We start from the raw sequence: 27,800 nt of genomic DNA on the forward strand, positions 1-27,800 counted from the left end.
CTTAAGTGGATACACGTTCAGGCAAACAGGTTCAAAGCTAGGGTGATGGGTCATACAGGTGAGGGTGACTGGTTCCTGGGTAATCCTTTTAACAACTTACAGAGAAGACCAATGTGGTCAAACTTTAATTCTGCAATGTAGATTATATCGATACATGTAAGTAAACAGACATACTGCACAGTGTACCTAACACAGGGATCTCTAAGCAGCGTATATTTTCTTGTTGTGTTGGCATGATGGCACAATTGCCACAGATGCACCTAAAGAGTATTGATAGCAATATATTTTGACAATCTTATTGTAGTGAACAACGTATGCATTTGTCACTACACTGAATATTTTAAAGATGATTATATGACGAACGACAGCGCGACAAACACCGGTGACTGTATCCTGTATACGTTTACTTGTTGCAAGGTAAGTGTATCCTTTCACAGTTATAAATGGGATGGCACCATGTATTTACACTTCATTTGGTACTGTCATGCGTTACTCAGTATTTGTAAAACACGGAAATGTTTCATTGTTGGGAAATGCCCCAGCTATGCAACAACATACACATCGCTGCGTCGGGTCTTGGTTTAAACAAGAATAAAAGTAATAGCTATTACACAAATAGACAAGTAAGTTACAGTAATTACTTACCACGCTGTCACAGACTGCAGTATCCGTGGTGTTTGTGGAGAGGGTTTATTTTCTTCAAAGTAGGGACCAGACTATGGCTCAAACATGTATGAATGAATTCTTCCGGTTGTCATTATTTTAACCATCCTAAGTTTTCCAAACAACCCCACATGCGCCTAATAGCAGGGGCGTTTACACTTATTCCACATGCAAATATGTTACCCAATCAGAGCAGTGGTCGTTTATACTTCAAGAACACACGCCCCAAAAAACGGAGCGTTTGAATCAGAAGCACAAAAACTGGATAGAAAATTATTCCTAAATTATGATTACTTTTAATTAAAAAATAAATAACTAAAATTTCACACTAACATTATAAAATAATATAAAAAATCAAATTCATGACACATTTAAAGCTGCACTACGAAACTTTGTGCACTCTAGCGACATCTGTTTGATTAAATAAAGGCAGTGTTGGGTATAATCCAATTACAAATTAATTAGTTACTGTAATCTAATTACTTTTTAGTCAAGAAATGTAATGCATTATATTATAAATTCTTGTAATCAGATTATAGGTACTGACTTTCAATTAATTTATTTATTTGTAAATAAATTATAAGGTTATGTTTATTTCTAATATATTATTTATGTAGAATATATGAATTATGGCCTCATCATGAGTCACTGTGAATGAGAGGTGCTGAGTGTATGACTTGTGTGTAACAAGAAATATAGACATTATATTTGAAATAGACATTATTTTGAATTTGTTGAGCAGAAAAGTGTTTTAAAAGTAAAGTTCTTAGTTATTTGATTACCTTTTCAATTAAGTAATTAGTAAAGTAATCTGATTACAATTTTTAGAGAAATAATTAGTAATTTGTAATGGATTACTATTTTTAAGTAACTTACCCAACACTAAATAAAGGTTGCAATCATTTCATCTGAACAAAAAGAGGAGTTGGATCAACCCATTCAACTTGAGGAAATTACTAAAGCAATCTCTTCAATGCAGAGTGGCAAAAGCCCAGGGCCTGATGGGATTCCAATTGAGTTTTATAAGAAATTCTCAAACATTTTTCTTATTAGTCAATATGTTTGAACATTCTCTATCTCAAGGAACCAAAATCTCTTACTGAAGCATTGAAGGGGTCATGTCATGAGGAATACAATTTCATTAATATTTTGACATATAAGAGGTAATTTTGCTATAAAAACATACTGTAAGTTTAAAATAATATTATAATATTGGATGGTCCACTGAGCGATCAATGTGGCGCCATTGTATGTCTCAGTGCAGCGCAATTTACTTCGGTCGCTAGCAAACATGTCCCTGCTCAACTCTGCACCGAGAGAAAACAATCTGGTGGAAATTAAAACGGCTTTGATAAATGCAAGATATGTATCAAACAAAACTTTTTTACTACATGATTTCTTCTCATCAAACAACCTGGACTTTTTATTTATTACTGAAACTTGTCTTACGGCAAATGAGCTAAGTCCTCTGTCTGAACTCTCCCCTGCCAACTGTAACTACTTCAGCTGCCCTAGTACTTCCAGCCGGGGTGGGGGCGTTGCGGTTATTTTTAAGGACTTGTTTAAATGTAGGCTTTTACCAGTTGATGTTTACACTAGTTTCGAGGTTTTATTATGTAAAGTCGAACTAACTAGTCCTTTGCTGTGTGCTCTGATATACAGACCGCCGAAATCAAACAATGACTTTTTAAAGGAGTTTTCAGACTTTTCATCCTATGTGGTCCCAAGGTCTGATAACCTACTGATTCTTGCCGATTTTATGTCCTTCAAAGCCTCTTGTAAGAGATTTTGTACAACTTTTTTAATCTCACTCAATCTATCTCAGGTCCTACAGTGACAACAAGCTCAGTCCGATGATGCTGTGACACACCGCCCCAGACCATGATGGACCCTCCACCTCCAAATCGATCCTGCTCCAGAGTACAGGCCTCGGTGTAATGCTCATTCCTTCGACGATAAACGCGAGTCTGACCATCACCCCAGGTGAGACACAGGGTTCACCTATGGGGAAACCTAACAGTGGAAACTCATCATACGGGATTACCAAGGGAAATCGCCATGGAGCACTGAGCCCAAGCACACGGGCTCACCTGAAAAGGGGCATACCACGAGTACTGGGCCTGGTGCCGTAACTCCTCCACCGAGTTCATCAACGAACAGTGCTTAAGAATTAAAGAGGCATCCGGGGTTCTGTTACGGAAGGTGCACATTATCACCTTTGAAAAAGGGAAAAGGCACAATGCAAGCGGTACACCCAACCGGCCGCCCGGCTTAACTGCTGTTACCGCGTAACACTCGGGTCGAAACTGGCTCTATGCGTAGGTTGTAAAACCTTGCGAAGGTATTGGGTGTAGCCCAACCCACAGCTCTGCATATGTCTGCTACAGAGGCCCCCCTTGCCAGTGCCCAGGAGGACACAACACCTCTAGTGGAGTGCGCCCGGACTCACAAGGGGCACGGCAAGTCCTGCGATTGATATGCGAGGAAAATGGCATCCACAATCCAATGGACCAGCCTCTGCTTGGAGACAGCTTTCCCCTTCTGCTGCCCTCCAAAGCAGACAAAGAGCTGCTCCGAGTGTCTAAAGCTCTGCGTGCGGTCCAGATAGATTTGCAGGGCACGAACTGGACACAGCAACGACAAGGTCTTCCTCCTCTGAAGGGAGCTCTTGCAGGTTCACCACCTGGTCCTGAAAAGGAGTGGTTGGAACTTTGCGCATGTAACCAGGCCGGGGTCTCAAGATCATGTGAGAGTGTGCCGGCCCAAACTCCAGGCATTCTTTGGTAACAGAGAGTGCCTGCAGGTCCCCCACCCCCTTGATGGAAGTGAGCGCCACCAGGAGGGCCGTCTTCAGAGACAAAGTGCTTAGCTCGGCCTGCTCCAGGGGCTCAAAGGGGGCTCTCTGTAGGGCAGGTAGGACCACAGAGATATCCCAAGAGGGAATCAGGCATGGTCTAGGAGGATTCAACCTCCCCGTGCCCTTGAGGAACCTGTTGATCAGGTTGCACTGTCGTGAGGGTCTCCCGTCCAGTGTGTCGTGGTGAGCTACTATGGCAGCCACATACACTTTCAGGGTAGAGGGAGACAGCCCCACGGGAAGAACACCAATTCGTGAAGAGACGCCTCTTCAAGGCATACAGCCGCCTCGTAGAGGGGGCTCTGGCCTGAGTGATTGTGTTTACCTCCACTGGTGGAAGACCTACTAGGTCTTCCATGTCCCGTCCAGGAGCCAGACATGGAGATTCCAGAGGTCCAGCCGCAGGTGCTGGAGCATGCCCTGCCCCTGAATGAGAAGCCCTGACACTGCCTACCCATTGCACACAGAGCCCCAGCCTGAGTTTGAGGCGTCTGTTGTGACCACAACGCGCCGTGAGACCTGCTCTAGGGGAACACCTGCCCATAGAAATGCCAGGTCCGACCAAGGGCTGAAAGTCTGATGGCACTGTGGCATGATGGTCACACGCCAGGTGCCGTGGTGCCATGCCCACCTCGGGACTCGAGTCTGTAGCCAGTGCTGAAGCAGTCTCATATGCATCACCCCGAGGGGGAGAACCACCGCCGAAGATCCCATATGCCCCAGGAGCCTCTGAAATTGTTTCACTGGTGCCACTACCTTTTGCCTGAAGGTCTTCAAGCCTCTGCAAACTTGGTAAAGATGTGAGGGGACAGGGACAGACCGAAGGGGAGGACCTTGTACTGGTATGCTCGTCCCTCGAAGGCAAACCGGAGAAAGGGTCTGTGTCGAGGAAGGATCGATACATGAAAGTACGATGGTCAATGTCCATGAACCAATCCTGATGTTGTACTGATGCCAGGATGCGCTTCTTTGAAAATATCCTGAATGGAAGCCTGTGTAAGGTTTTGTTCAAGGCACGCAGATCCAAGATTGGGAGCGATCCTCCCACTCTCTTTGGCACGATGAAATAGGGGCTATAAAAGCCCTTGCGCAACTTGGCTAATGGGGATGGGCTCTATTGCTCCCTTCGCCCTGCACCGTAGTGGAGAGGATGCCACTGAACCTGGGCGGGTGTCTGGTAAACCGGATCGCGTAGCCGAGGTGAATCATCCTGAAGGGCCCTTGGCGGTATAATACTCACCATATGCTGGCCCAGGGGCGACGGTGGGGCTGGAGAGATCACCCAGGCCAGACCGGTCAGGAGTAGTTGCCTCATCCCTGGGCTGCCCGTGTCATGACCTCCTCAAAGCCCATCTGAGGTTCTTGGGGGCCGACTGATCAGCAGGTGAAGCCGACTTCCCGTGGGAGGATCTTCTTCTCTGAGGCCGGCATACAGGCTCCGATGGTGCGGGAGTCGGGGCCGGCACCGCAGGAGAACAGCTCTGGTGAGAAGCAGACAGAACGCAGGACTTCGCGCCGCGGCATGATGTGCTTAATCGCCTCGGTCTGCTTCCTCACTGTCGAGAACTGATGGCCAAAATCCTTGACAGTGTCACCAAAAAGCCCCCCTTGGGAGATGGCCGCATCGAGAAAGCGGACTTTCTCACCGTCACGCATCTCCGCAAGGTTGAGCCACAGGTGCCGCTCATGGACCACAAGAGTGGACATCGTCCAGCCCAGGGCATGTGCCATGACCTTCGTCACATGCAAGGTGAGGTCGGTCTCAGTGCGGAGTTCCTGCATCAGCCCTAGGTCGGTCCTAACCTCGTGCAGATCTTTCAGCGCCTTGGCCTGGTGGACCTGCAGGATGGCCATGGCTTGCAGGGTGGAAGCGGCCTGACCCGCAGCCTTGTAAGCCTTTGTCATTAGAGAGGAAGAGAGCTTACAGGCCTTGGAAGGGAGCCTTGGTCGGTCGCACCAGGTGGCTGCGCCCTGCGGGCATAAATGCACCGCTATGTGGAAGCTCGACATGTCTCTGTCTACCTGGGGAAGCTCGACATATCCCTTAGCTGCTCTGCCATCAAGGGTAGTCAGAGTGGACGAGCCCACGAAGTGTGTACTGGCAGAAAAAGATGCCTTCTATGCCTTCGTTAGCGCCTCGTGCACTTCCGGGAAGAAATGCTCCATGGCGGGGCGCAGCCGTGAGTCGCGCTCCAAGCCCAGAAACCAATCATCCAGCTGTGAACGCTCAGGGCCGGGCTAAAGTGGAACTCCACCCTATGTTCACAGCCACCCGGGCAAGCACCGCTGCCATCTCAGCATCCGCCTCATCCTGTGCTCTACCGCCCATGGGAATATAAGGAAATATACTCTTTTGAATATACTCTTTTAGCACCCGTGGACTCAGCCGCCAAAGCGCCCAGGGAAACACAACACTCGACCGTGCGAGGGTGACCGCCGATATGCGCTGTCAAAATCCAGCAGCGTAAGCAAAGGATAATAGGGATGAACACACATGCATTCGGCTCCGAAGAAAAAATCTGACTGAGTGCACACCATCTCCTTTTATACCCATATGTCCAGGGTGGAGAGTAGTATGCAAATTCCACTCGCCAATTCTCATTGGCCTTTTCTATTTTAAGCAAAGGTGATTGGGGCTCTCAAGATCGAACCCCTAGTGTCACTACATCGACACAACGTCGAGTGAGTGACAGATGCCTTCTATTGGTTGGAGTTTATTCTGTGGAATATTTCTTGCAAAACATTGGAGTGATTATGGCATTTTTTTGCACTCATGTAACAGCCATGCAACTCACTGAACATTCACTTGACTGTCCGTGGAAACTGGGCACCTTTTTTGTTTCTTTTTGTAATGGTTCCGCCTAGCAGCTGGAGTTTGTTTTGTGGAAGAACACTCCTTCGAAACAGAGATGTGGATGAATCTACACGTCTTTGTGTTTATCCCACCTATTGGCTGGAGTTTGTTTTATAGATTATTTTCTGTTGTGTAATTCTTTTTCACAAAATTTGTACAGAAGTACCCGACTTGAGCAATCCGATGGCAAAGTTGTCACAGGGGCTCTCGTAGGTGTATATGGACTGTTTGAGTTTAGAGGGATGGATGCCGGTTGGCGCTGTCGTGCGCGGGGTTAATGTGCATGTTTTTCTTTTTTCTGTTTGTTTGGTTCAGGGGGAAGTTTTGGGTTTGATTGTTGCACTAATGTTGGAATGTTGTCTTAATCTTGTTTTTGACACACAATCTATTTTTTCTAATATGTAAAATGTCAAATGTTAATATGAGTGGATTGTATCTCTCCACGTGGAATGTGAATGGGTTGGGGCACCCCATAAAAAGAAGGAAGGTTATTTCTGTTCTTAAACGTAAGAAATATGATACTATGTTTCTTCAAGAAACGCATCTTTCACCGCAGGAAGCTGAAAAATTTGGGAAGATATGGGGTGGACATGTTTTCTTTAATGCTGGCTCAAGTAAGAGCAGGGGAGTCATTACATTGATAAGTAAACATCTACAATTCAAATGTCTCAAACAGATTAATGATAAATTAGGAAGAGTCATTATTGTTTTAGCAGATATTCAGGGGCAAAGGTTGATTTTGGCTAATATTTACGCACCTAACATTGATGATCAGGGCTTTTTTATAGATCTTGAAGGGATGTTACAAACCGCTGGCACCCCTCATGATATAATATTGGGAGGAGACTTTAATTTTTTGATGGACTCGGTCCTTGATCATGGATGTGTAAAAATCTTGGCTTTACAGATATTTGGAGACTTTTGAACCCATCTGGTAGGGACTATAAATGTTTTCATCAGTCCCTAAGATTTATTCTAGAATAGATTTATTTAATATATCTAAGTCCCTCATTTCATCTGTTGTTGATTGCTCAATTGGAAACATCTTAGTCTCAGATCACACCCTGGTGAGTTTAGAGGTGTTGCCACATACGGAGAAAAATAAATCATATAGCTGGCACTTTAATGTATCCCTTTTGCAAAATCCTGAATTCCAACAAATGTTAAAGGCTGAAATCATTATGTATATGGAGACCAACTGGTCCTCAGTATCCTCTGTGGGCATGGCTTGAGAGGTGCTTAAAGCAGTTCTTAGGGGTCGGATCATACAGTATGCCTCATTCATCAAAAAGTCCAAAGCACGAGAACTCGTGGAGTTGAAAGGGAATATTAAAAGTGCTGAGGCAGAGCTGAAGCGCCAAATGTCATCTGATGGCCTCAGAGAATAGACCTGATTGAAATACAGTTATAATACTATTTTGTTGTGGAAAGTGGAGTTTTGGCTATTCAGGGCAAGACAGTCAAACTTTGAGTCAGGGGACAAAGCAGGGAAGCTTTTGGCTAGATATATAAAGCAGAGAGAGTCTTTTTCTACCATTCCCACAGTGAAATCTCTGGTGGTGAAATGTTTACCTCGGCCATTGATATTAATAATGCTTTTAAAGAATTCTATCTTGATCTTTATAGTTCCACGTCTTCGTCTACTGATGAAGATATTAAAAACTTTGTGGAACAATTAGAACTCCCTAAACTGATGACTGAGCAAAAAAATACTCTTGATTCTGAGATAACCTTGGAGGAGCTTGGCGAGGTAATTAAGGCCTTGCCTACGGTCAAGCCTCCGGGGCCAGATGGCTTTGCCACTGAACTTTTAGATCTTATGCTAAAGAACTGGCTCCACTTTTGCTAGATGTTTATACGGAATCATTAAAGAATGGAAAGCTTCCGCCAACCATGACACAAGCCCGGATCAGTCTGATACTTAAAAAGGATAAAGATTCAAGCGAGTTTAAGAGTTACCGTCCAATTTCCCTGATCCAGCTAGACGTTAAAATATTGTCAAATTCTGGCTAACCGATTAAGTTATGACTTCTCTTATACATATAGATCAGGTGGGGTTTATTCTGGGCCGCAGCTCTTCTGATAACATTAGGCGTTTCATCAATATCATGTGCTCAGTGTCGAATGATCAGACTCCGGTTGCTGCCATCTCACTTGATGCCAAAAAGGCATTTGATATGGTAGAATGAGATTAGCTTTTTAAGATTTTGGAAATATACATGTTCGGGAATACTTTTATTGGATGGATTAAGTTACTTTATAGACACCTGCTAGCGGCAGTACAAACAAATGGATTAATTTCAGATTATTTTACTCTGGATAAGGGTACCTGGCAGGGTTGCCCTCTTTCCCCATTATTGTTCTGTCTTGCCCTGGAACCATTAGCAGCCGCGATAAGAAAGGAAGATGATTTTCCAGGGATGGTGGTGGGAGGTATGGCGCATAAGCTTTTGCTTTACACAAATGATATTTTATTATTCGTCTCCAACCCCACTAGATCTATGCCTTGCCTCCACAGAATTATTAATTCCTTTTCTAAGTTCTCAGGATACAGAGTCAATTGGTCTAAATCCGAAGTTTTGGCTCTGACAGTGTACTGCCCTGTAACGGCTTTTCAGCCGGGCACCTTCCAGTGGCCCAAACAGGGCATTAAGTATTTGGGCATTTTATTCCCAGCAAATTTGTCTGATTTAGTTAGTTAATTTTGACCCCTTAATAAAAAGGTTTTCGAGTGATGTGGCTGGGGGTAATAGTGGGGGTTAAATATTGATGTTTTGCCTTTCTTTGTTTAATAGATGAATCAATACAAAATGTTAATTATAAAAAAAAAAAAACTCCTGCGGATGGTGCTAAAACCTCAGCTGAGCAACAGACTGTCTCCCTAACTTCATTTTATGGTGTTTGTTTGTGCTATGTTTGATTTTAATCATTTGTGTTGTTGTATTTCTCACTTGTAAATTGCTGTACAGTCGCTGGATGTAAATGTAATTGAAACACTTTGTACACAGAAGCCTGACACAAAAGTACAGCAGTGCCTGGCTGTTCGTATTGGAACTCACTGAGATCATTTTTATACTTATAGTAAATAATATATTTGTTGTGATGGTGGTGATGGGGCGGGGGTCCGTGAAGAATTTGGGGTTATGAAAGGGGTCCTTGGTTCAAAAAAGTTTGAGAAACCCTGTTCTACTAGTCCTTTCAATTGAGGTGGCCTTCGATGGTGCTTGATGTGGCAGCCGAGATATCCAGCCTAACGTGGCCTTCTGATTGAGAAGCACCCTGTGATTCTTGCTGTGGCAGATTTACATATGTACGCCAGGGACCAATCTTTTGCATTAATAGATTACAACTTTTACACCTTTTGATGTCCAAATAGCTCCAATAAAACAAAAACATCCTGAGATCTAAGACCCCATTTCCACCTGGTATTAAGTTGAGTTTTGGGTGATCCTATCACATGTGGTCGGCCCTAAATGCATTTGAGGTGTAAACGCTAATCCGTCCTGTATGCATCCAAGTGTTACAATAATAGCCCCTTTCACACATACAGCCTTTTCCAGAAAATGTACTGCAATTTTCAGGTTAGATGTCATGTGTAAACACAACCCTTTTGAAAATTCTGGTAAATTTTGCTCTGGCAGTTTCCCTTAATGAGAAGTTATATCATTACCTATAGCTAAATTTCCACATTGATGGTCTGTGTGAACAGCACATATGATATATTTACCAGTAAAGGCAACCCAATGATTTTCTTGTAATTTACCTGTTTGCTTGCTAATATATATTCAGTTCCCATAATATTTGGTTTCAATGGGTGGAGCACACATTAATATTCATGAATTATCCTGACATGCGTGTTGAAGTGGAACTGAAAATGTGAATCAAGTTCAACTTGTCCGAAGGATTATTTCATAAAGGTAATGAAGCATTGGCCAAGTTAGTCTAAACTACAACAGTTTTCATTTCTGTAACAGTGGATCATTTGTCAAAAGTGCTTTTGATTAGTCTTACATGAATGAACTTTTTAACTATAAAAGATCGCTTCCAGTCAGGCGTTGACGAATGGCCGAGTGCTCTTGTGATGCAAGCGCATTGGCACATTCCTTCGACTCATTGGTTGTGTGTGTGTCAGTTTACGTGCCATCGCGCTTAATGTCACCGGAGCACTCTGTAAATTCAGCCATTAGTCAATGCCTGACTGGAAGCAATCTTTTATGGTTAAAAAGTGCTTAAATATTGTTCTTTTTCGACCACAAAGTGATTGATTCACTTAAGAAGACATTAATGTCTCCGCTGGAGATAGGATGGATTACTCTTATGCTGACTATCTGTGCTTTTTGGACCTACAAATGTCTAATCATCATCCTTTCCCATTCCCAAGGACCTGCTGAGCCTGGATCTTATATCTACAAATCTTCAAAAGTGTTTTGCAGAAGAAAGACATACATATCTCAGATGGCATGAGGGTGAGTAAATTATCTGAAAATTTTCATTTTGGGGTGAACTATCCATTTAATATCAGGTGTAAATGGGGTCCAATGCGTCCTAAAGGATTCGGCTTTCCGAGCCCCCTTGCGCCCCCTAAAGGATGATAACTTTAGCTGCGTTCAGAATGGCATACTACCCATACTACTCTTACTACTTCTGCCATGTGTGTCTATCACAGATATAGTACGAATTGTATGGTAGTATGCCATTCCGAACTCAGCCTTTTATTTTAGTTCACTGCATTTGGTCCAGGTCCTTTTCAAGGCAAGTCGGCCATCTTTGGACCGCTCCCGGCCAACTATTTTCTATGTACATCGATCAGCCACAATATTAAAACCACCTGCCTAATATTGTGTAGGTCCCCCTCGTGCCACCAAAACAGTGCCAACCCGCATCTCAGAATAAGATTCTGAGATGCTATTCTTCTCACCACAATTGTACAGAGCGGTTATCTGAGTTACCGTAGACTTTGTCAGTTCTAACCAGTCTGGCCATTCTCTGTTGACCTCTCTCATTAACAAGGCATTCCCATCCACAGAACTGCCCCTCACTGGATGTCTTCTGTTTTTGGCACCATTCGGAGTAAATTCTAGAGACTGTTGTTCGTGAAAATCCCAGGAGATCAGCAGTTACAGAAATACTCAAACCAGCCCATCTGGCACCAACAATCATCCCACGCTTCAATCACTGAGATAAAAATTTTCCCCCAACCTTATGGTTGATGTGGACATTAACTGAAGCTCCTGACCCATATCTGAATGATTTTATGCACTGCACTGCTGCCACACGATTGTCTGATTAGATAATCACATCGATGATTGTGGTGAATAGAATAGCATTCTGAGATGCGGTCTGGTGCTGTTTTGGCGGCATGAGGGGAACCTACACAATATTAGGTAGGTGGTTTTAATGTTGTGGCTGATCGTGTATACAAGTGGCATAGAAATACAGCTCCTATCTATTTGAATTGAGAGACCGAAAGCTCCAAATGGGTTTGGTAAAGATAACGATCTAAGAACATATTTCAAATCAGAAGTTAAATCTGACAACAATGGTAATAACAAATTGTGTTTCTTTATATCTCAAGATAACAGCAAAACAAAACAGCACTATTTTTTCAGGCTGGTCCAGCTAATGCGCATGTATGTTCTCGAGCTGACTGAAAGGTGATGTCTATATCTAAAAGGTGATTGGCTCTTTTATCTGTAAGGCGGGACTTCCTTTTCTACATCCGCAATTCATTTTAATACAAGTGGTGCATATTGGGCTAAACCGTCTTTGATTTGGTTCATAGTACTAGAATTCTGCATAAGTGGTCATCCAACAATTTACTTATAGCAGAAAAACATGTGTTAATGTACTGCATTGAAGCCAGCTGTAGCTGATGGAACAAACAAACCAGTGTACCATCACAGAATAAAATAAATTACTTTCTAAAGTGTAAGCATACTTTGCTTGCTATCACTAAAATATCGATGTCATTACGCAGTTGTGCTGAACAAGTTAGAAAGCCGACACCGCAGGTATCAGTGATGAGAAGAGAGATTAATAACCTCAGGTGGGGAGGCCTGGGTAGCTCAGCGAGTATTGACGCTGCCTACCACCCCTGGAGTCGCGAGTTCGAATCCAGGGTGTGCTGAGTGACTCCAGCCAGGTCTCCTAAGCTATCAAATTGGCCCTATCTCAATGGGGTACATGGTAAGTTGTGCGTGGATGCTTCCACATGCGGAGTCTCTGCGGTGTCATGCACAACGAGCCATGTGATAAGATGTGCGGATGGACTGTCTCAGAAGTGGAGGCAACTGATACTTGTCCTCCGTCACCTGGATTGAGGTGAGTAAACGAGCCACCACGAGGGCCTACTAAGTAATGGGAATTGGGCATTCCAAATTGGGAGAAAAGGGGATAAAAAAAAATAAAATAAAAAAAAACCTCAGGTAGGTTCTCAAATCAGCACGATTCTTACATATGAGTTAATATATTCTTGGGGGAAACCGCTGCCACTGTTCATTATTGGATTGTTAATCAAACAGAGCAGATAGATGGATCCATCCGAGTACATAAGAAGCAGATGTCATCTCTTCAGTCCATGCTGATAGATTGTATGAAACACGACAGATTACAGGCAATTAGCAAAAGCCCATCTCAGAGCCCAAGTGGGATGAATCAATTATTAGAGCAAGGTAAAATGAATGTAATTAATAAAGCCATACATTATAGGACACACATTCACTTCTGATCCAGCAGGAGTTTGTGAAATCAATTCAGGTCTTGCAGCATATTCACATTGTAGCTTGAAGATTGAACCATCAGTCTTCAATAACCCTGAGCATTCTTTAGTTGGACTGGAACAGTACTTCCATATCTGGTGTGTTGTAAAGGCACAACTGCTCACCACACACTAAAGGACTCCACGGAGTCAGTCGACACCTTAGAGAAAATAATTTAAAGGAATAGTTCACCCAAAATCATTATTTATTCATTCACTAATGATACTACCAACACATATGACTTTCTTCCGTGGAACACAAAAGGATAGTATTTTTTTATAGTATTCTACACTAAAGTGAATAGTGACTCTGGTCTATTTAGCTCCAGAAAGGATGGGGAAAAAACACACACACCATAAAACCACAGTAAAAGTAAGTGATACCATTCTTGCACTATAACGCAAGTCTTCTGAAGCCATTCGATAACTTTGTGATGAACAGAAGTGAAATCATTATTTATAAATTAAATGATTAAAAGCGCTAATGTATATGTTTTTGTTGATAAAATATTTTTAAAGGGCTGTTTCTCCCAAAAATGAAAATTCTCTCATCATTTACTCATCACAGATGTGTATGACTTTCTTTCTTTTGCTGATTACAAACGAATATTTGTAGAAGAATATCTCAGCTCTGTAGGTCCATACAATGCAAGTGAATGGGTACCAAAATTTTGAAAGTCCAAAAAGCATATAAAGGCAGTGTAAAAGTAATCCATAGGACTCCAATGGTTAAATCTTCAGAAGCTAAATGATAAGTGAGGGTGTGAAACAATTACCTTTGTATGTACTTTTTACGATGAATCCCCACCTTAACATTCTTCATTTGCTTTTGGCAATTCACATGCTTCGTGCATATTGCTACCTACTGGGCAAGAAGAAGAATTTATAGTATTAAATACTAATTTGTTTCTCACCCACACCTATCATATCACTTCTGGATTTAACCACTGGAGTCTTATGGATTACTTTTACGCTGCCTTTATGTGCTTTTTGGACTTTGAAAGTTTGGTACCCATTCACTTGCATTGTGAGGACCTACAGAGCTGAGATATTTTATTTTTTTTTAAATCTTTGTGTTCAGCAAAAAGAAAGAAAGTCATATACATCTGGGATGGCTTGAGGATGATTAAATTGTGAGAGAATTTTCAATTTTGGGTGAATTATCCCTTTAATGTTTAATGTTATTGACTATTTTATTATGTTTTTATGGTTTGCTCTAGATTGCAGCACTAGATTTGATTTGAGAGTGAAAACTTTCGTTCTGCTCATCACACAGTGATTGTATGGCTTCAGAAGACTTGGAACATAGTGCATGAGTTGTATTAGGGCTGGGAGATGTGACGATATATATCATGGCGACAATATAAAGTGTCAATCGATAAGAGATTCTGCTGTATCAAGTATATTGCAAAATGTAAATATCCATGTGCACAGCGTGGGCTTATCTATCAGTGGACAGGGAAAAATGTAATCTGTAAACTGTGTCGCATGACAATAATCACTCGTAATACAAGCAATCTGTTTTACCACCTCAAAATGAAGCACGCAAAAGAATATTATGGAAGCCAAAAGATGATCTCCACATTAATTCAGTCATTTATTTATTTATTTATGGTTGCAAGAGGTGATATTTATTTGATATATATTTTCTTCAAGAAGTGTTTATTTTCATTGGATATTTTTTAACATATGTTTCATTTTCTTTGTTGCATTGCTTTGAGAAGATATTAGGTTTCTCGTGGAATGTTTATAATAATTTTGGTCTGTGAAGTATAGCATTTTGGTAAGGTTAATTTTTAAAAACAAGTTGATTTTTATTGTTTGTCCAAATAAAGAGGAAGTCGTTTTCATTTATAAAGTATTTAATTCACTGAAAATAGTTCCAAAAATAGGCATTACAATTTGGTTATTTAATATATATAATAAATATTTTATTGATTTTCCAGAAAACTTTTTCTATATTGTAATATATATCATTATCATGATATGAAAGCACTCATATCGTGATATAAGATTTTGGTCATATCGCCCACCCCTAAGTTGTATCAATTACTTTTAATAGTTTTATGGTTAAAAAAACAAAGCACACACACACACACACACACACACACACACACACGGCAAAATAAACCTTGTGAAGACTTTTTAAAATGTAATCTTTTGTATTTCAGTTATGGGTGAACTATTGCTTTAATGGTTTGTTATAACTTATAGTCCAATAAGGCTTGACAGAGCTGTGCTATCTATATATCACCAGTACACTTAGGGAACAGCTAATCTTACTGGCGCTATCAAAAGATAGGTTTAGGTATTTCAAGAAGAACATTTTATGCTTACCAGGTACTGTTTCAAATGAATACAATTGAAGCTAAGCACACATTTTTTAAGTGAATTCTTTTGTCTTTATCTTTCACATTCTCAGGATCATTTTCCTCTTCCATAAGAATGGGCAAATGAGTTATAAAGCCAAAGGAAAGCCGCCCCATCTAAATGGCCAGAAGGTCGGGGTGTACTCCACCCGTAGCCCCCACAGGCCTAATGCTTTGGGACTGACTTTGGCTAAGCTGGAAAGAATCACAGATCTGATCAGGTTGTGGTCAAAGTATGATTATGCATGGTTTGTTGTTGTGTATTTACTTTTAAACAAATTTGGATAGTCTTCAGGATTGAAGAAACAGAACATACACATACCGAATCAAATTATATCAAGTTATATATCCCTCCCCCTGAACATTAGGCAGTAATCGCCACTCCCAGAGTGTCTGCCACTTTAGGGGGGTGTATGCTACTCCCAAAATAGTACAGAGCAGGTGGCACAGTTGTAAATATCTAAAGAATTGAGACCTGGGAATCCCAAAATGTTGAACCATATTTTCAAAGGATCTCAACACTCCATTTTCATATAGATCACCGAGCGTATTAACCTCTCTCACAATCCACTCTGTCCAGCAGAAAGGGGACTTATTAATACATAATTCTGGGTTCAGCCATATGCTCGAGGCAACATTTAAATAAATGTCTGAATTAAACATTCTGGACACTTTTGTCCATACCGCATGCAAGTGCAAGATAGCAGGGTGTAAATTAACTTCTCCGGTTAGTTTGAGAGAAAGGCAATGGCAAAATAGGGGCAAGAACTTCCTGTTCAATACAAAACCAAGGAGGGGCTCTCTCAGGTGGAAGCGACCAATGAGCCAAATGTCTGAGACCGAATGCATAATAATAAAACGAAATCTTGGGTAGGCCAAGCCCACCTTTGTCAATCGGCCTATGCAACTTACTGAAATGTAATCTGGGATGTTTACCATTCCAAATAAGGACTTTGCTATGCTATCAAATTGCTTGAAATAAGAGAGGGGGACATCTATAGGGAGAGATTGTAGCAGGAAGTTGAATTTTGGAATACAATTCATTTTAATAACATTAACCTTCCCAGTCATAGATAAATGTAATGAAGCCCACTTGCCACATCGCTCGAAAACCTTTTTATTAAAGGGTCAAAATTAACTCTAACTAAATTACACATATTTGCTGGGAATAAAATCCCCAAATACTTAATGCCCTGTTTGGGCCACTGGAAGGCGCCTGGCTGAAAAGCCTTTACCAGGCAGTACGTTGTCAGAGCCAAAGCTTCAGATTTAGACCAATTAACTCTGTACGCTGAGAACTTAGAAAAGGAATTAATAATTCTGTGGAGACAAGGCATAAATCTAGTGGGGTCGGTGATGAATAATAAAATATCATCTGCGTAAAGCAAAAGCTTATGCGTAACACCTCTTGCCATCACCTCTGGAAAATCATCCTCCTTTCTTATTGCGGCTGCTAATGGTTCCAGGGCAAGACAGAACAATAAAGGGGAAAGAGGGCAACCCTGCTGGGTACCCCTATCCAGAGTAAAATCATCTGAAATTAATACATTTGTTTGTACCGCTGCTACCGGGTGTCTATAAAGTAACTTAATCCATCCAATAAAAGTATTCCCGAACCCGTACATTTCCAAAATCCTAAAACAATAATCCCATTCTACCATATCAAACACCTTTTCTGCGTCAAGTGAGATGGCAGCGACCGGAGTCTGATCATTCGCCACTGCCACATGATATTGATGAAACGCCTAATGTTATCAGAAGAGCTACGGCCCTGAATAAATCCCACCTGATCTATATGTATAAGAGATATCATAACTTTACTAAATCGGTTAGCCAACATTTTTGACAATATTTTAACGTCTAGCTGCATCAGGGAAATTGGACGGTAACTCGCTTGGATCTTTGTCCTTTTTAAGAATCAGTCTGATCCGGGCTTGTGTCATTGTTGCCGGAAGCTTTCCATTCTTTAATGATTCCGTATAAACTTCTAGCAAGCGTGGAGCCAGTTCTGTAGCATAAGATCTAAAAAATTCAGCGGCAAATCCGTCTGGCCCGGAGCCTTGCCTATAAGCAAGGCCTTAATTACCTCACCAAGCTGCTCCATGGTTATCTTCGAATCAAGAGAATTGCTTTGCTCAGCCGACAGTTTAGGAAGTTCTAATGGTTCCACAAAGTTTCTAATATCCTCTTCAGTAGACAAAGATGTGGAACTATAAAGATCAAGATGCAATTCTTTTAAAGCCTTATTAATATCAGTGTCCTAGGTAAATATTTCACCACAAGCAGATTTCACTGAGGGAATGGTAGAAAAAGACTCTCTCTGTTTTATATATCTAGCCAGATGTTTTCCTGCTTTGTCCCCCGACTCAAAGAATGACTGTCTTGCTCTGAATAGCCAAAACTCCACCTTCCGTGACAAAGTAGTATTATATCTGTATTTCAATCAGGTCAATTCTCTGAGTGCCTCGGCACTTTTAATATTCCCTTCCAATTCCACGAGTTCTTGTGCTTTGGATTTTTTGGTGAAAGCGGCATACTGTATGATCCGGCCCCTAAGAACCACCTTAAATGCCTCCCAAGAGGATACTGAGGACAAGTTGGTCTCCATATAGACATTGATTTCAGCTTTTAGCATTTGTTGAAATTCAGGATTTTGCAAGAGGGATACATTAAAGTACCAAATATATGATTTCCTTTTCTTCATATGTGGCAACACCTCTAAACACACCAGGGCGTGATCTGAGACTATGGAATATTTTTATTTAATCATTCAGTTAATCCATTTCTGATAACTGAATTAATATGTATGTAATATGCAATGATCTAAAAATGACAATGTGTAATCAATGTACTATGAATAACTGCATTATGAATGTTATTCAATGTGTTAGATATTTAATCATTCATTTATTGATTTAATTATCATTTACTCAGTCAAAAGTGCAAATCAATGAAAAACTACAACTTAACTTCTCTATGGAGAATTACAGCCTCTCTCTGTATCTCTCTGTATGACCCTTTCTGTTAATGACCCAGAAAAGATGTGTGTTGATACTAAAAGGATGATCTAATGTTTTAATTAGAACAGAGCCAGGCACTGTCTGGTACCTGCCTGAAAGAGGCAGAGGATATATGTTTGTTAATTAGTGCTAAAAACGAGATGAAATGAATGTATGTGGGTGTGTACACATTTCCCATCTTACAGGAATATGTGTAACCAATGACTGTAATAAGGGAAATAATTTAATATACTAATCAAATTAATGCAGAAAGCAATGGCGTATCCAGGACATTTTTACTGGGGTGGCCAAGATGGGACACAGACCTAGTGTGGGGTGGCAATACCAGGAGAACCTTTATGAATGGCACATGATCAAAATGTGTAAATATCACATTGCTTTGCTTCAACATCTACACATGTAGAATAAATGAATTCTTAAACTCATGTTAGCATTCACTGAATTGTTTGTATTCAATATCAGACTGTTGTTTTGACATTTGACAGTTTTCTATTCCTGTTCTATTTCAGCCTATTACAGTTTCTGGAATCTCTGGTTATTTTAACATAAAATCCATTTTTAAATCAGTAATTGTTAGGAAAAGTCAGTTACACATTTTTAAGAGCTATTCTCATTGTAGAGAATTAATCTGCGTATAACATTAGGTATACTGTATAATCATAAAAAGATACATGTCAAAAGTAAAGGTGATAACTGATTGAGGCGCAATTCAATCAATCATTCAATCAATTATTCATTCATTTATTAGCTATAACTGCACTGTCCAGCAGAAATATTGTTAAATTGGGTACAAATCAGTGTGTGAAATTGGCTACGAGGGCTTCTAGGTGTCTGTCTGGAAACCCCAAAATTGCAGATTGAGCTCTGAATACAGTAAAAAACTAAACTTACAGTGTCTACTCAGGTTTATTTTCCACTTGTTCTGATAGCTTCAATTACTTTGAATATTACCAAATAAAATAGTTAGTCAAATCATTTGCATCATTTAAGTGCAATTTGCCCTGCCACTACATATTTAAAATGTCAAATAAGGTGTAAAAACTTTGAAGATTTTATTGGTCTGACTGACCAATAATACACATAAAGAGCTCATAAATAACTCATGTAAAGACTTAAAGTACAGTCACAGCACAAACACACAGGTTATAGCCATATATATAACTTAAGCTATTGAACATATACATCTGTAAAACGCTTTACACACCTCCGTCATTAAATCAGAAAACATGGCATTTAATATTTCATGTCAATATAAAGATAACATGTTGAATGTTGTGTAGGGTCTAGCTTACTCTTTAACCTAGCTACTGTAACAATGAAAAAATGTTTTCACATTCACATGGAAATTCGGGATAAATTAAACGTTAGATTAGATGAACATACCTCTCAAATAACAGCTTTCTTTTTGACCACAAATCGACGCCGTCAACTCATTGGAAGTTGGAGGCAGACGCTAGCTCGTGTCAGTTTCGTGCTTCTGACGTGCATTATACTCCAGACCTGGCGCCCGCTGCCCGCGACCTGCGGCACCTGCCTGGCCACCCGCGGCCTGCCCCTCCCCCCACTGATCAAAGATCAGCTCACACAGCTTCAGTCCCTCCAATACTATAATGGTCAGAAATATAAAACTGACCCTGGGTCAGTGTGGCTCTAAATCAACAAATGACCTGAGATGTCATCTTTGATTGACAGGTGTTTCTATTGGTTCTTCGTTCTTGTGTTGATGAACATGATGAACTACCAATCAGTCCTGGGGTGGCCACAGAGTAGCCAATGAAATTTCAGGGGTGGCCCAGGCCACCACAGGCCAACCCCTAAAATCGCCACTGGCAGAAAGTAATGATTGTTAGTTAAAATAAAATATGTAACCATATGAAGTGATTTCAGTGTGTTTTATGCATATGAAATGAAATAGTCATGCTTTTGCCACTACTGAAGCAAGTTGGGTCAGGATGACCAGCTAGAAGGGAGACGGTGATGACAAAACTAAGATGATTTTATTTGGATGAAGAGGCCATCACTCAAAGAGATTAGGGGGAACAGAAACTGTATAAAAAAAATGCATGATTCTGAAGTGTAATTTTAGATGCTCCATGGAACACCTCAGCTTTGTTACTTTTTAATAAAAGTCTATTTTTGGAATCAGAACTTTGCGCCTCCGAGACATCTTTGACTCAACTGTGCTTTGATTGTTGTTTCGATCTGCCACGACTAGACTAAAATGTTTCCAACTGAGTAATCAACAGCTGATGAAATGAGGGACTTAGATATAAAAAATAATCTATTCTAGAGTAAATCTTATGGACTGATGAAAAGTCCCTCCCAGATGGGTTCAAAAGTCTCCAAATATCTGTAAGACCAAAATTTTTACACATCCTGTGAAGCGTCATTGTTGCTCTAGGGGGCTTGCACACTTTTGCTTCACTATGATCAAGTGAGTCCATCAAAAGATTAAAGTCTCCTCCCAATATTATATCATGAGGGGTGCCAGCGGCTTGCAACATCCCTTCAAGATCTATAAAAAAGCCCTGATCATCGACGTTAGGTGCATAAATATTAGACAAAATAAGATTTTGTCCCTGAATTTCAGCTAAAACAATAATGACTCTTCCTAATTTATGTTTACTCTGTTTGAGACATTTGAATTGTAGATGTTTACTTATCAGTGTAATGACTCCCCTGCTCTTACTCAAGCCAGCACTATAAAAAAATGCCCACCCCATATCTTTGTAAATTTTTCAGCTTTCTGCGGAGAAAGGTGCATTTCTTGAAGAAACGCTATATCATATTTCTTACGCTTAAGAAGAGAAATAACCTTCCTTCTTTTTATGGGGTGCCCCAAACCATTCACATTCCACATGGAGAGAGACAATCCACTCATATTAACATTTGACATTTTGACATATAAGAAAAAATAGATCATGTGTCAAAGACAAGATTATAAAGACCACATTCCAACATTAGTGTAACAATCAAACCCTGAACATCCCTTAGAATAAAAAAAGAAAGAAAAAAGAAAAACGTGCGCATTAACACCACGCACGACAGCACTAACTGCCACTCATCCCTCCAAACTCAAACAGTCCATGTACACCTACAAGAATCCCCACGACAACTTTGCCGTCGGATTGCTTAAGTCCGGTGTCTCTATACACATTTTATGAGACAGAATTACACAGCAAAAGATAATATATAAAACAAACTCTGGCCAATGGGCAGAATAAACACAAAGAGCGTGTAGATTCATCCATAAAACTGTCCTGAAGGCGTGTTATTCTACAAAATAAACTACAGCCGCTAGGTGGAATCATCACAAAAAGAAAGCGCAGATTCGTCAAACGAATGTTCAGTGAGCCGGTCCATTCGGCAACAACATGAATAAAAGTAAATTACTTACTCCAATGACTTTGCAAGAAATACTCCACAGAATAAACTCCAGCCGATAGGTGGCATCAGCACAAAAAAAAACGTGCAGGTTCCTCAAACTGTCAAGTGGATGTTCAGTGAGCTGGCCCATTCGGCTGTAATGTGAGTGTAAGCAAATGAATTACTCACTCCAATGACTTTGCCAGAAGTACTCCACAAAATAAACTCCAGCCGATAGGCGGAATAAGCACAAAGAGCGTGAAGATTCATCCACAAAGCCATCCCGAAGGTGTGTTGCTCTACAAAATAAACTCCAGCCACTAGGCAGAACCAGCATAAAAAGAGCGCGCAGAATCTTCAAACAGTAAAGCGAATGTTCAATGAGCCGGTCCACCCGGCCACAACGTGAGCACCACAACATGACCCACTCACTCCATTGACTTTATGAAGGACATTGCTTGCTGTGGGAAAGTGAATGTTTTACGGACCTCCTTAGCAACTATTCTCAATTTGGCCGGGAATATCAGTGCAAAAGTGACCTTCCGTTGATGTAAATGTTGCATTCCTTGAATCAATCACGTTTCTCTATTGTCAAGTTCACAAAGTCTGGGAACAAGAAAATGCTGTGGTTCTTCTAAGAAAGCCTTCTTTTACTCCTCGCCTCATGTAACACAAGATCTTTATCGGATGATCTCAGAAATCTGGCCAAAATCGATCGGACCTGTCTCCCTCAGTGGATCGCTGAGCCGGAACCCTGTGAGCTCGCTCGATTTCCAGCTTATGGCCTGCTATGTTGAGCAGACTCAGAAAGAGCCTGTCCAGGAATTCCACCATATTCTGTCCCTCCACTCCCTCCGGGACTCCCATGATACGGATGTTATTCCGCCGGCTATGGTTTTCCATGTCCTCCAACTTCTCCCAGATACGCTCCAAATCCACCTTGGTCGCTAGCGGATTAGCAGATAATTCCCTCTCCGATGACTCCAAATAATCGATCCGTTTCTCGACATTCCCCACTCTTGTGACCACATCAGTAAATTTCACCTCCATGGCAGTGATCGATCGACGTATCCCAGCAAGATCCTCCAAGTCAGGAACGACCTTCGTTAACATTGCCGACATGTTCAACATCTCTCGCCACATTTCCCGCTACTCTCCGACCAAATCGACTCCCTGGTCCGCGGCCTGCTCAGGGGTGTCAGCCTGAGCACATAAGTGTCTTTTAATGTCTCCAGAGTCAGAGGATTTTGAATTCTGTGACATATTGTCCTCCTAGAACAGTTATGGAACAGAGTGTATCGAATCTCACCGGTTTATGTCATTAAAAGGTATTAAAGCTAGCAAAGTGCGTAGAGCTCACCGTTCACACGTCCGATCCTCGCATGGAGTCACGTGACTCACCTACACCATTCTTTTAGTCCTGAGGAATGTGTGTTACAATGGTTGTTTCCTGGAATTTGGGGTAAAAGTCTAAAAGGAATTCATAGCCCCAACAGAACTGTTGTACTTTGCCCCTTTAGCTCTATTCTGCAGTGTTTTTTTTTTTTAAAGATGCCTTTCAGTGGATTGTGAGGGGGGTTATTACACTCTGTGACCTGTATGAGAGTGGAGTGTTGAGATCTTTTGAAAATTTGGTTCAGCATTTTGGGATTCCCAGATCTCAGTTCTATAGGTATTTACAGCTGTGCCACATGCTCTGTATTGTTTTTGGGAGTAGCACACACCCCCTTAAAGTGGCAGATACTCTGGGAGAGGTGATTACTGCTTTTGGAAAAGGTCATGAGGCATCAGTGTATTACTCCCTGCTAATTCAGTGTCTGGGGGATGGAGCTTCAACTTCTCTCAATAGATTATGGGAGAAAGATTTAAATTTGGTATTGAAGGAGGGAGTAGGGGCTAGGATTCTAAAAAAAATGTCTAGTCTGCATCTAGAGATGCAAGGGTTCACCTTATGCAATTCAAGATTTTACATAGATTCTGTTGGACCCCCTCTAGATTGTATAGGCTTGGTCTTAAAGACACACCCACCTGCTGGCGATGCCAATCAGAAGATTGAGACACAACCCATGTTTTTTGGGGGTGTGTTAAGATTCAAGAATTTTGGTTGAAGGTTCAGAGTTGTATGTGTGACATTTTGGGCACTCAGATTTTACTTTGCCCCAGACTCTGTATTTTGGGTGATGGGGCAGTCATAAATTTGGGGGATAAACCTATAAAAAAATTGGGTTCTGACCAGTATTATGATTGGCAGACAAATTATTTTAAGGGGATGGAAGTCGGACGGAGCGCCATAATTTCCGGAGTGGTGTGTGGAGCTGGGGAGGGTGGCAGCCTTTGAGGAGGTGACAAGTAGAAGTCTGGGGTTTGAGGACTTGTTTGTTAAGAAATGGGGTAATTATTTAGCGTTTTTGGGGGACTCTCGGGGAGGGGATCAGGAGAGAGAAGTTTAGTTTAATTATATATGTTTATTATATATTTTTTTTATTTATTTTTAAAACATATTGTGTGTGTATTATTATGTGTGACCACAGGGGTGTTTGTTGGGGGTCAGGGTGGGGTTGGTGATTGGGGAGGGATATTAGTGGGGTTTAAATGTTAAATGTTGATTCGATGTGTATGTGTTGTGTTTTTCTCTGTTGTGTATTTTTTTCATAAAAAAAAAAAAATTTAATTGGAAGAAGAAAAAAAGACACCTTTCAGAACAGGACAGAGCTGCACTTAAAGGGATAGTTCACCCAAAAATGATAATTCTCTTATCTTTTACTCACCCTCATGCCGTCTCAAGCTCGTATGATTTTCTTTCCTCTACAGAACACAAATTAAGATAATTTGAAGGATGTATTATGTATTTTCTTGTCCATACAACGTAAGTCACTGGGGTCCAAACGTTTTTAGCTCCAAAAAGGACATGAAGGCAATGTTAAAAGTAATCCACACAAGAGTGGTTTAATCCATGTCTTCTGAAGCGATACGATCACTTTGGGTGAAAAACAACAACATTTAAGTCCTTATTCACTATAAATCTTGAAATCCGCAGTCTCCTTAGTGCATTCATGAGAGAAGCTCTTTCACACACTTCCACATGCTTGAGGCATCCGCAGAGTGCTCTACATGAACCAGACACAGTGTTGCCAGGTTCGCAGTTTTCACACCCACCTGGGCTATTTAGGAAATAGAGATGCAAGTTAAAAGAATGGAATTTTCAGCTTGAAAATGTACTGCAGTCACCAAAAGGTTGATGATAAACACTAGAAAATAAAAATGCAACATCTCATTTGTGTGTGGTACCAGAGATGAGGACCTGCCAACCATGTGCAACATCAAAGAATCACCATCTTGAAGCCTGCACTGTGTTCCAATTGGGCCGGATTTCAAGATTAATAGTGAATAAGGACTTTAATTTTCTCACCCAAAGTGATTGTATTGCTTCAGAAGACATGGATTAAACCACTCGAATTTTATGTTTCCTTTATGTCCTTTTTGAAGCTTGAAAGTTTTGGACCCCATTGACTTATGTGTTCTTGTCCATACAACATAATTCCTTCAAAAAAATCTTTGTTTGTGTTTGTGGTGATGGGGGCATGGCTGAGCGACGTCTGTGGAGAGCGAGGCCAGGGAGTGAGTACGGTAAGGATTGACACCTGTGGGAAATCACCTCTAACAGCTGTTTTATGTTTGCAGTGAGAGCAGAGAGGGATTTAAAGGGCAATCCAGACCGCCGGAGGGGGGAAGAGAGAACTGAGCCTGAACTTGTGTGTGTGTGTGTGTGTGTGTGTGCGCATTTTTATGTGGGCTGAAAAGCAAACCGTTTGACTTACGCTGAAAAGCATTGTTCACCTGGCCCCCGCTTCCTCCTTGAGAGAGTACAAGAACCTTGTCACAGTGTTCCACAGAAGAAAGAAAGTCATACAAGTTTGAGACAGCATAAGGGTGATTAAACGATGAGCGAGTTATCATTTTTGGGTGAACAATTTAAATGTTTTTCCAAGTCATGTGGAAAGATAGGAAAGATCCTTTGACTATAACATTTTAGATATACAATTTGTAATAATCCCTGGTAATTTGATTTTCAAGGGGATAGACTCCACTTGTCAGGGGTCGAAATTATCGCTGGAACACCTGTCTTGGACATCAAACCATATATTCCAGACTACGATTCTCCTAAAACAAAGACAGACAATACAGATAGTGAACACAGACTAACAACATCATGCACAAACCCTCTGATTGCCCAGGAGATGGAGCTAGATGAAGAACCAGAAATCTTACAGACATCATTTGAGCCTTCTTCACAGCTTTGCCCAAAAACAAGTCCAGTCAGTGACTCAGATTTCTCTTGGTCACAGAGGTCTGGATCCAGAGATGTGACTGATGTGCCAGCAGAGGTGAAAGATTACCTCAAAAAGGGCAGCTCTTCCTTGAAAATTCAGCTGAGGACAAAAACAAGGGTGCTTCTGAGTGCTGTTTTACAGACACAGCCCCTGTCAGTTCATCCAGGCTCAGTTATGGACAGGAGTATTACAGCACTATTACTGCCTGGGTCAGGGCACCCCCTATCAGTAACCTAGATGTGTGCTTTCACACTGGAAGTTTAGTTTGAAACAGAGCACGGTTCGCATGAAAAATTGGTAATGTGAAAGCTGTTATGCGGACCAGGGAGTGCACCATAGTACCGAACCCGAGACTACCTGTAGGAGGTGGTCTGAGTTCGGTTGCAGTGGAACTGTAACGCAATTCGTGTGAATGTGAAAGCAACTCGGACTCGGGTGCGCACTCGTTCAGGAAGTAAAGTAACCTGCGCATGCGTTTTAGCCAATGACGACATCATTAGTTTCGACTAATAAATATAGGGTATAATAGGAGATGACAGTGGCGATAACTTCACCTTGGACACGAGCATAAGCTTGCAGTGTAAACAAAGATGCAAATGAATTCCTTGCAATCAGCTGTCTCCTCAACAGCTGTCAGCCTTCCCCTGGACATCTGATGAGTTAAGCCATGAAGCCCACATATACGCAGATGTCGTTCACTCTGCTGTGCATAACGGCACCAAAATAACAAAAAGTATGAGTCGCGTTGTGTTCTACATGCGTGTTTGTGATGATGTAAGATGAATGCAAATGAACCGGGGTTCGATAGAATCAAGTGAGTGTGAAACCAGACCAACACTGCGGTGGGCGCCGGGAACAGTTCGGACCACAGCAAACGTGCCCAGTGTGAAAACCACCTTACTGTGAATGCTGAAAAAGAACTTCTAGAGTTTGTTCCATGCGACAGTACAGGTATTCGAGTTTCTCACGCATACTAAGATTAGATGTAAGTGCAGCCAATAAGCTTTGTATAAATGCTTTTCACACATTAAATGAATTTGCATGTGTTATTGTCAGTGCAGAATAAACAAACATTAAACAGTTAAAAGAATTTTAAGATTTTTAATAACTTTTTATTTTGGATGCATGCGTTCACAGGAATTTATCCATTATTATTTTGGTCATTTGAATTGAACTTTTGCATACCACACAATACTGCTTTATGTGCAGTGAACATTTGTTATCTGTAAGACCATAGAGTACACCTCACTGATACATTTGTTTTTTCCAATGGAGGTAGTTGTCATTTATCTAATCAAGTTTTGATTTAATAGACAGCAAAATGCCAAGGTTCCAGTTCTTGAAAGGACCTGATGAGGCAGCGTCAGCTATCTGCGGCATTCTCTCAGCTGACCTAGATTCAGTGTATCACCACACACGTTGTCAAGACCGTCTGATCTTCTTCACTCTGGATACAGCTGACATCACCTGCTGGTTTGGAAATGGCTTTGCAGAGGTCGTGAGAGTCAAACCCATGCAGAGTTCAGAACTCACTGATGTTGTGTGAGGTTTAGGTAAAAAACCCTGAATTTGTCTTTCTTATG

The 27,800-nt window shown here is 41.2% G+C and overlaps 1 pseudogene; it reads left to right on the forward strand.

The window, feature by feature from the left end:
• The first annotated feature begins 354 nt into the window (after window positions 1-354).
• LOC127443548 (tRNA (adenine(37)-N6)-methyltransferase-like) lies at window positions 355-27,763 on the forward strand (annotated as a pseudogene).
• Window positions 27,764-27,800: the final 37 nt, after the last annotated feature.

This window comes from Myxocyprinus asiaticus, chromosome 7 (genome assembly GCF_019703515.2).
Source record: "Myxocyprinus asiaticus isolate MX2 ecotype Aquarium Trade chromosome 7, UBuf_Myxa_2, whole genome shotgun sequence".
Lineage (NCBI taxonomy): Eukaryota > Metazoa > Chordata > Actinopteri > Cypriniformes > Catostomidae > Myxocyprinus > Myxocyprinus asiaticus.